Source organism: Echinococcus granulosus (genome assembly GCF_000524195.1).
Source record: "Echinococcus granulosus chromosome Unknown EG_S00003, whole genome shotgun sequence".
NCBI classification, from domain to species: domain Eukaryota; kingdom Metazoa; phylum Platyhelminthes; class Cestoda; order Cyclophyllidea; family Taeniidae; genus Echinococcus; species Echinococcus granulosus.
Genome location: NW_020170383.1, coordinates 1,175,960 through 1,184,083, shown reverse-complemented (window position 1 = coordinate 1,184,083; position 8,124 = coordinate 1,175,960).

Genomic DNA, 8,124 nt, shown 5'->3' with positions numbered 1-8,124 from the left:
AGAAGCAGCCCAGGTTTATCATTTACAAAGCCATCCTGAATTTTGAAAAGGAATTTATGGTTCAATAATATGTGCGGCCTAGTAATCTTTAGTGGAATATACCTCCGAGCCATGAGATAAGGGGAGATCATAGCCGGGAAATTCATGATTTTAAGCCAGTGTGAAGTCAATCTGATACTTTATATCGTTGTTTTAATGAAATGTAGTGACGATTAATTTCCTCACTATGCGTCATCTCAACCAAATGAGCTGGCAAAGTAGCATCTGCAAGTCTCCCCATGTTACACGCTATACCCCTTCCACCCTTACCATTGCAGTAGTGGACGTGTGAATTTGTAAGAGTGACTGCGAGTGACAAATACAGTTTGTTTTCAGTCTGGGCAGCCATCCCCGTGACTGTGTTAACAAAAGAGAGTCTATAGCGCAAGCGTTCTGCTGACAGCATTGAAGAGTTGCAGTAAAAACTCGTTTGAATAAACCTTATTCTATTTAGTCGTCCTTTGTTGCAAAAAGTGAGTCTGGTTGATGGGGCCGAACGTGGGCGCCGTCACAGATTAACACTTTCCTGACTTCTCAGATGCTACTTTTATTCATCACTAAACTATAGCAACGATTACAAGGTAACAAATTATCAAGCCACTTTCACCAGACGCAGTGGCATGGGGTTGTAATGATAATTTTCATGACTTACCAAGTGACTACCTGCTCATAAAACCACCGGAATAAACCCAACATCATTGACAAAGATTTACAGTGATACCGTTATTGGTGGACCCTAACCGCATGCATTACACGGCACCAATAGTCGTACATAACGCATTTACGATTCCGCCTATAGCCGTGGTGGTTAAATACTTATTTATGCCTTAACCCCCAATAAACAAGGCTATTTGGGCTTGTGGCTTCGACTCCCCCACAAGCCCTTAGAAGGTGTATTTATTTTGCCAAAAATAAGAAGTTCATTTCCCTTCGTCTGCGAGAGCCAAAACATTAACTTTCAATGCGCGTTACTTTTTGTGAGATCTACAGTAGTAAATTCTCATTGCTGAAATATACTTATAATGTATTAAGCTAAAAAGTGGAGATTCTGTATGAAAGAGGAAGTGATCTGACAATTTTCTAAGTAAACAAATTAGAATAAATCAAGTCGTATTACCAATCATTGTGCGTTTGAAGAATGGGAATTTCCCTTTTTGTGCAGAACAGGGAAGTTTTCCCTTTGTAAACAATGCCTTCCAAATTTTCTTGCCCGAATTTTAACCTCAGTCCTACAGTATTTAGGACTACGATTAGGTATAGGTTGCACCAGTGCCTATCCTAAGTGGGGGCTAAAATTGGGTCACCTGGACATGGAACAGTTCCATACCGAACAGGATGTAACTTTCCACTAGTTTCTATAATCTGAAAATTAGGACAGCATGATGTTGAAGAAGAAGGGTCAAGATAAATCAGGAGAGCATCAACAATTTGTGATAAAAACGTTTGTCAAATGAAGTCTTAATTTATGCAAAGGATGCACTGAGCCACTTATGTGCGATGCGTATTCCCACGAGAGGCAGTTCAGTTATTGGTGTCAGCCTGAAATACACAAATATTCCTCAATTTTAAATAAGATGTGTGCTTATCGACCGGTGGTCAGTTGAAATTTATCAGCTGAAGTTGATTGACTGTGTCTTTTGATAAAGTATTTTCATAAAAAGGCAAACTAGGGTAACCTCTATCATCAACCGAAGCATCGCCTGCACGTCGAAAACTAAAAGGCACAGCTGCCTTTCTGCTTGATATTTATTAAAGTCAAAATCTCCCACTTTCTCACCTTGGTCATACCGATAATGTGTTTACTCACCGTGCGAAGCGGACTTGAACGAATACTGCAGTTTATTTACAATCTCGTCGCTCTATGGGAATTGGATTGGCCTTTTTAGACAACGCCAAACTTATGTGATATAAACCTTGTATTTTATTAGTCTAGGAAAATTAAATGTAAGTAATTTATTCATAAATAAATTTCTTAGTTCTACTTAACTAGAGGCGTTGTAAAACGAAGTGCATTTTGAGTTTGCAACCTATATAACAATATGGGAAATATTGGAAAGACCTAAATAAGCTGTGAAAAAGCTTCACAAAAATGAGAACTCTGTGGTTTAAATTTTACGTTTAACAGACCAGGCATCCCTTCTGGTCAGTCTATTCTGGTTCGGTGACGTAAACAGAGTTCACTCAGATGAAATATATTAGTCTCGGTTGTGGTGTGTCCACTTACTGGCAAATCAAGACATCAATACATCACTCAGATCAGGCAGACGTGTTTTTTTACCTTTGCTTGCGCCAAACTCAAAAGTGCATAAATCATCCAAATCAGCGCAAATGGCATACCCTCGTACAGTATCACGTTAGGGTTGGCATCTTCATATACGACTCAGCAACCGTATGGGCAGTATTACATCGATACGGATTGTAAGCATGCCTAAATCCCTATTCAGCATTAGAATAGTTGACCCACTTCTGCTCTGATTTGTATCTGCGACATGCTATAATGGATTAATTAATAAAGGATGGATGGGATATTTCTGAACGATAAATCCCAAAAAACCTTTGAAAATTTAAGCAATGCTTTAAATGGAGACGTAAAGGATCAAGTAGAAGGAATAGCAAATTTATCTCATGAAAGCGTAAACACCAAAGAATCTTTATTTAGAGTAGAAATTGACAAATAAGGCTAACGCGAAAATCCCTATTTTCACACGAAAGCAAACACCTACGGTGGGTCTGAGACCCATCTGGCGCGAATAAGCGTTTCCCCGTTCGGTATACGAAAAATCTTTAAGGTAGCGTTTCACACTGCTTCACTATTTATTAGAAGTCATTTTATTAAAATCCCTGCTTAATGAGAAAAAAAAAAATTTCGACGCTTAACTGACAGCTTTTGAAATCGGGAGACTAGGTACATTGAAAGGGCAAGAAAACATCAACTTGTCATTGACAAATTAGAACGGGATTTAATGTACGATATGTAGGCAGCGTGAAAAAGCATCAAGCTCGGAAGGTGAATACCCTTACGCAGGTTAGGCGTTCCCATTACCTTATGAATATTTGAATTGAATTGGCTTAATGTCCGCGCAAACAAAGGTATGAAGAATGATGACTTGCTCTATAAAAGCTCTTCTTATATGCATTTTGAAGTGCTCTCAACTTAGTCAATGAAATCAAAATGTGATAAATTACCGCCTACTCATTGCTAAGGTTCTACTTTCTTCATCGATAATAACTTTCGGAAACTAATATGGTAAGGTGGTTTAACTTTCCCGACGTGTTACGAGGGATACTTGGATATGGGTGGCGTTGCTAAAGAGATGTTTCAAAGTGCATCTCTTCCCCCTTTAAAGGCAAATACAAAGAGACGATTTCGAGAATATGATGAGTTTCAGCATCCCATTTCCTCCCTGAACTCTTAATAAGTCATGCCAGTACGGAGAAAGATTTATTATTTATTATTGCTTAAGTCATGCAGGCAAGACGGAAACACAAGTTACGGTGGTCGAAGAGCCTGCGCAATTAAATATACACTAAAAAAGAGAGCACATCACCACAGTTTTCACTAGAAAATGTGCCTTTTCAGCTAAAATTATAAGTAATATTGACTAGGATATTTAGACGGGGCTTACAGCTAATCCCAATTTGCCTTCTCCAAAGAGTGGGTAACTAAATGCGCTGATTAATCCTAAATTAACATCTTGCAGGCTTATCAGAATGAATCCATACGAATTAGAGGGACAAATTTTTACTGCCTTAAGGTGGCGGCTGGTTCGGAAATGCGAATAGGTGTTTTCAAGACATCATTGTATTTTCGTTAATGCCTTCCTTTTTTTTACGTGTAGTGACTGATGCAGATGCTTCTCGCGAATAAATTCAAAAAATGTAAAATTTAACACATGTTACGCGATGTACATGATGAATAACTGTTGAAGTAATAAAGACTAAGAACATGAGACTACTAACTTACCTGTACCTGCAAAAAAGTTGCACCTTTGAGGAAGCAGGCGGCAGTCATGGCGTTGACGGTAAATCTGAATTTAAACGTCGAAATCAATGTTTGAAATCTGAAAAAAGCGTTCTCCAACGAAGCGAAACGACGCAGAAGTGAATGGATGTTGTAAGCTTTTTTGAAAGACCAAAATATCGTCTATTTAAATAATCACACTGGTCTACAATCCAAACAATTTTGAAGTGAAAATTTAGGTGTATAGAACGAAAAATTGTGTGCTCCAGCATTACTGAGTACGTAAGTGGGTGGAGGTGCATTAGCAAACTTGATTTAAGGATGTTGGTTGCTCTCTTAAATCACGAGTACTGAAATGCAGGAAACTAGAACTGTACCGATTCAAAGACGTGGACTCAAATCACAAAATGATGTTAGCAGTTTACTGTTTTACTCGCATGAGCCTTTCAAACACCGTCTGCAACCTACTGGGTTAAGATAATTCCTTAGGTCCTTATCGCCTTATTTCTCCACCCTCTCCTGATATTTTGCTTTGAAGGAAACGTGTAAACTTGTCATTCGGATGAAATACTGGTTAATCCCCCATAATACAATATTTTAATTTACAAAACAACACTTAGTTCTTCCTTCTTAAAGTTGCGAATCAAAGTTTTGAGTAAACTTACTAATCAAATAGACCAGCAACGAGAATCATGCTGGAGTTTCGGAAAAGTGTCATAATCTAATCCCCTATTAATTGTTCTGCCCTTTCAGATAATGTGTTTCAAAGCTGGCGCCTAGCTTGCATGAAAATGTCGTGTAAACAGCAATGCGAGTCAAATACGTTAATGTCGGCGTGTTTAAAAGTGTGAAGGGGCCGAAAAATTGCCTGAATACTTTGAAACTGCATTGCCTCTACCATGACTGAGCTTCGATTGGGTGAAATAAGATTAAAAGCCTGTTGGCTGTACAAACTGGACAAATATGAAGCGGTACACTGAATTTGAGAAAGAAATTTGGATCCTCAATCTGATTTGACAATTACAATATCGATGACTTTTGCAACATACTAGTGAACTAAGTTTTGTTCAAAAGACCGTTATTACACATATGGCTCTCAAGCGGCAACTTCACACGGTTGGTCAAATTATGAAGGATATTTGTGTAATAGGCTGACAAGGATCATACTGGAGCGAAGTTCTCCACTTAAAGCAAACCTTTGAACGAATTACCGACATTAATCGCCTCTTATCATGGCCGATTGCCTTTAATAATCAGTGCCATTAAGCAAAGTAATGGACCGTATGAAGAACATCTAAGGGAGGCGCTTTGGAGCAATGAAATCCGTTTTTAATGTATCACTTTAGAGGGTTATTTCAAGTTTGCCTACAAAACGGAAATTAAAATTCTAGCACCTTGTTTGCTTTTTGCATTCAAAATGATCTAATTCTAGTGCACAAAATCAGAATATGCTTTTATTCTAATTTTTAAATAGTTCATCCGCTGTTGCAAAAACCTAAGTTCGTCCTAAATTCACTAATTTGGCTCGAACTGCATCGGGTTGGATAAAAGAAAAGTCTTTCAAGGACACAAAGGTCTTTAAAGCTGTTAACTGGCCAAACAACAGAAAGTGCAGTATAAAACAGCTTCCTCGCTATTGGGATTATCGCATATGCAATAATATTTGAAGATCCAAGGGCTGCCATGAAAATTGAGGTGTTGACATCAATGTGAAGAATGACCGGGTTTTTATGTGCTTGTGTGTATACCCATTCTCTGGCTTTGATGTGATTCAGTAAATGTAACAGTGACCTTTTCTGTCTTATAGGTCACATAAAGAAAATATCTGTCAATTTTCATTTTTAGATACTCAAAGTGCCTTGATTCCTATCAAATCAAAGATCCATCAATGCCGTGGCCATTGCAGCGTATCTTCTACTATTGCACTTCATTAAGAGAAAACGTTGTTATGCTTGTTTACCTCAGGTCCATTGAGGCAATAAGATTGCTAGTTGCTCCCGTAATCTATCGAAGATAAGTGATGGAACTCCTATGCGCATCTCGACAAAAAGAAGGATTGTAGGCTATCGATGGGTACTGAAACCTCCTTGCTGTGCATATTTTAGACAATTTAATCGTTGCTGGTTGCATCGGTACTGTTTTCGGTGTCATTTGAAAGGAATATTGTATGAATGTGCATTATTTGAATTGTTAGAATGCAGTAAAAAGGTTTCATTTGGTCAAAGTCAATGCGTCAAGAAAGTAACGTGATTTCCATAGTAAGGACTGGGTCACAGGGTAGTACACGGTGCTGAAAGTGTAGACAGCCTAAGAGGCTTAAAGTTACGTTTAATTTAGATGTTGTTTTGGTTTTCTCTGGATTTAAAAAACCAATTTTGACGTTTGTATAAAGAAGTAAGAGCCGTTATATTAAGAAAATTTCACCAACAACAGAGACGCTTTGGTCTTTATCCCTTACCATTTCGTACAAAAGTCGCTCTTTTGATGGTAAAAAGTCAAAAGGCGCAAGTCAAATAAGGGTTTCAAATAAGTCGCCCGCCCTTATAACAATCAAAACTGATTTGGAAGAATCGTGTTGTTTTTGAAAACAAAATACTGTCAATTTGTAAGATTTTGCTACATGGAAACGAAGCACCACACCCAAATGTGCAATTTGTGTGACTGACTCACTCCTTTCGGTCGCAATCAAAATGCTCCGCTTGACCACTGATACGCAAACCATTTTTTCCCTTTGACAATATATCGAAGTAGCGGTGTGAAGTTTGCCCATGGAAAAATGTACGTAGTGATGGCCACGATCATTAAAGCGGAGAATGCATTAGACTAAACCAACAGTCTTTTGACTTAATAACTGAAACATAAAGGACATAAGTTTTTGCTCACCTGTGGAAGGAATGCAACACCGTTTACATTACTAGGTCTAAAAACATATGGCCTCAACTCACTTCTTTTGCCTTACTATATATGTATTAGTGGTTGTTAAAAAAAGTTGAAACAAATTGAGAGTTCTTTCAAATTCACCTTTTAGAGGAATGGTTGGAAATTTGCATTAGTCGAAACTGTGAATGGTCCGGAACCACATTGTAAAAATTTATATGAAATCATCGTTCCGTTTAGCAACCACAGAGTAAACGATACTACACAAAGTTTGAAAACTAACGGTTGATAGTAAGTGTTGCACATAAATCACATGGAGGACGTGATTGCAGAATAAGAAGGCAGTCAGTATCCACGATGTTGTGAATTTATAGGGGACAATTGGCCTGATAGCTATTTATCGACGAGATGAGCAGCCTTTTAAAATGAAGAGCCTAAGGCTTTGCGAGCCAGTGGTCCAAATTATTTCAAAAAGGAATAAAACTTCTAGATGGGTAATAAATATGTATTCAATTAACTAAAACTTACAAATAACAGCTAAATGAATTGCTGTCTTTTCTCGCTGTAGGCATAGCAAAGCACAATGTATTGCATTTAAGTGGGCAGGAATTCCTAAAGTTGGCACGGTAGGATAATACTAGGCTTGGGTAATATGTCTCTGTTACATTTAGCAGCATTCCTTGAAAACACGCAGAAGGAACCACCCTCAAAGCTACCTAGTCTGGAACACTGCTCGGAGCACAAGAAGGGATTGAGGTTGTATTATCGGGGAGCCTTAAGTTCTGCAGATCACCGACAGTCAAATCGTTTGCCCAATTTGGCTTCGCGGCTTGGCAGTGTGAAATGAATTTGGGAAATGTGAGTCGATCAAAATGTTGTTAGATCTTCTTATTGAAATTGTTAACATAGAGGATAGATCAGTAATCCGTTTTAATAACATTTTAAAACCCATATTAATCAAATTGGAGAGGAGTCAAAAACATACGTTTCCATGAGGAGAAAGGCACAGGTTCGACGTAGGTCTTATCCCTTTACTCACTGAAGCCTGGCTCGATTGCAGATTCATGAATAAGTAATGCAAATGCTCAGACACTGCGTGCATCACATTCCTGATTCGCCTTTACAACCAAAATAGTAGTTGTCTTTATTTTACCGGAAGGCTTTTGCCAAACCCCAAAGAATTCACGATACCACGGCTCAGGCGTGATTCACTAACGCTATCTAGGTGAAACTCAGAAATGTGGTCA